This window comes from Trichechus manatus, unplaced genomic scaffold, assembly GCF_000243295.1.
Source record: "Trichechus manatus latirostris isolate Lorelei unplaced genomic scaffold, TriManLat1.0 scaffold00017, whole genome shotgun sequence".
In the NCBI taxonomy this organism is placed as follows: domain Eukaryota; kingdom Metazoa; phylum Chordata; class Mammalia; order Sirenia; family Trichechidae; genus Trichechus; species Trichechus manatus.
This window is the reverse complement of record NW_004443953.1, coordinates 21,180,219-21,182,764: the sequence shown is the minus strand read 5'-3', so window position 1 is coordinate 21,182,764 and position 2,546 is coordinate 21,180,219. Positions and strand designations below refer to the sequence as shown.

General features: G+C 39.6%; 1 long non-coding RNA gene across 2 annotated transcripts in view; it reads right to left on the bottom strand.

Annotated features, from left to right (window-relative positions):
* Window positions 1-289: 289 nt before the first annotated feature.
* Window positions 290-2,546, bottom strand: part of LOC111819742 (uncharacterized) — a 39,926-nt gene continuing 37,669 nt past the window's right edge. For both annotated transcript variants that reach the window (XR_002823321.1, XR_002823322.1), the window contains exons 3-4: window positions 1,027-1,163; window positions 290-397 (exon numbers count right to left, since the gene is read on the bottom strand). This is a non-coding gene — a long non-coding RNA (uncharacterized LOC111819742). The remainder of the gene's footprint in view (window positions 398-1,026; window positions 1,164-2,546) is intronic.

Here is a 2,546-nt window from a genome sequence, read left to right as displayed (position 1 = left end):
AGTTGTGTGTTTATTAGACATTGTGGGTACCTGACACCCACCAATTCTGTTGTTGATTTAATATTTTTCTTCAAATCAACTTACTTTTACAAATTAAATTCTACTTGGCTTTGTCCTCAGCAATGATATACGTGAAATCATGAGTCTTGTGTGCCAGTTATTTTTTTTTAACACGTTAATAATATATAACTTAAAATAGCATATATTGATCAGTATTAACCTCAAGTTGTATCTCATACAAACTTTGGAAAATGCTGTATTTCAAGAACAGTGTTGGAGCTTTTCATCTGTGTCTTTTTTAGCTAGTAGTTAATCTGTTTTTATATCAAATTATGGAAAAAGCATGGGTTTGTAAATCATAAGAGCTGGATTTTAGAGCCGTTTATCCATCAGCATCCTAAGAGGAAACAAATGACACACTCAAATTAGGATAATTCAGGAGAGTTTAGTTACAAAGCAACTATTTACAAAGATGTGAACAGGGTATGGATAGGGTGGGCATTTGTTCCAGCTTGCACAGAACTGGGTGATTTACACCGTTATCCCAGTACAATTGTGAATACCAGCTGCTGTCTAGTCAATTCCGACTAATGGCGACCCTGTGTATGTCAGAGTAGAACTGGGTTCCATAGGGTTTTCAATGGCTGATTTTTTTGAAAGTGGATAATCAGGCCTTTCTTCTGAGGTGCCTCTGGGTGAACTCCAACCTCCAACCTTTCAGACAAGGGACTCTGTAATTATTAACAGCACCCCTTTTACTCTTAAGAGTCCCAGTTTGGATGATAAATTACATGGTCTCCTAAGTATAGAAAGGTCACAAGTGATAATGCAATAACCCAGTGTGAGTAACAATGCAGGTGTCACCAGCCCTCAGCCCAAAAGGGTGACGGGAGTGAGAAGTTATGGAACCCAGGAGGAGTGTACTGTGGAGCAGCCTCCCTTGATGGGGGGCCGTGACCTTTGGTGGAAGGACGCAGACAGTTCAAGGCAACCTTGCAAGAGAGAGCCAAGGAAATGAATACCTACTCTCACCCAGGTCCCTCCTTTGATCTCTTGCCAGATCTCCCATTGGCCAAGCCAATCAGAAGCAAGGGGCAAGGGAATCTGTTGATATAGTCCAGATGGATCAGCTTCCGAGGCAGAGTGCAGGGTGGACAGTGAGTCTGGGGGGCAAACAAAAGATACCCTCAGTCCTGGTTGTGCTACTAATTTGTGTTCCTTCAGCAAGTCCTTCAACCTCTTTGGACTTCAGTTTCCTTACCCTTCACATGAAGGTCTCGTTCTGGTAATCTCTAAGGGATCTCTCCAGTTTCCACATCATATAAAGAAAGAAGAGTCATCAGACTGGTCTAGACTTGTATTAAGAATTAGGGAGATTTCTTCACCAAATCAATACCATTTACAATAGCCCCCAAGAAGATAAAATACTTAGGAATAAATCTAACCAGAGACATAAAAGACCTATACAATGAAAACTACGAGACACCACTGCAAGAAACCAAAAGACATCTGCATAAGTGGATAGGCAGACTCAAACATACCTTGCTCATGGATACTTTGCTCATGGATCGATAGACTCAACATTGTGAAAATGTCAATTCTACCCTAAGCGATCTACAGATACAATGCAATCCCAATCCAAATTCCACCAGCAATTTTTAATGAGATGGAAAAACAAATCACCAACTTCATAAGGAAAGGGAAGAGGCTCTGAATAAGTAAAGCATTACTCAAGAAGAACAAAGTGGGAAGCCTCACACTACCAATTTCAGAACCTATTATACTGCCACGGTAGTCAAAACAGCCCGGTACTGGTACAACAACAGATACATAGACCAATGCAACAGAATTGAGAATCCAGACATAAATTCATACACCTATGAGCAGCTGATATTTGACAAAGGCCCAAAGTCTGTTAACTGGGGAAAAGACAATCTCTTTAACAAATGGTGCTGGCATAAGTGGATATCCATCTGCAAAAAACTGAAACAAGACCCATACCTCACACCATGCACAAAAACTAACTCAAAATGGATCAAAGACTTAAATATCAACTCAAAAACAATAAAGATCATGGAAGAAAAAATATGGATAATGCTCAGAGCCCTAATACATGGCATAAACACAATACGAACCATAAGTAACAATGCACAAGCACCAGAAGAGAGACTAGATAACTGGGAGCTCCTAAAAATCACACACTTACGCTCATCAAAAGACTTCACCAAAAGACTAAAAAAGACAACCTACAGACTGGGAAAAAATTTTTGGTTATGACAAATCCAACCAGCGTCTAATCTCTAAAATCTACAAAATACTGCAAAACCTCAACAACAAGAAGACAAATAATCCAATTAAAAAATGGGCAAAGGATATGAACAGGCACTTCGCCAAAGACATTCAGGTGGCTAACAGACACATGAAGAAGTGCTCACAATCAGCCATTAGAGAAATGCAGATCAAAACTACAATGAGATATTATCTCACCATAGCAAGGCTAGCATTAATCCAAAAAACACAAAATAATAAATGCTGGAGAGGTTGTG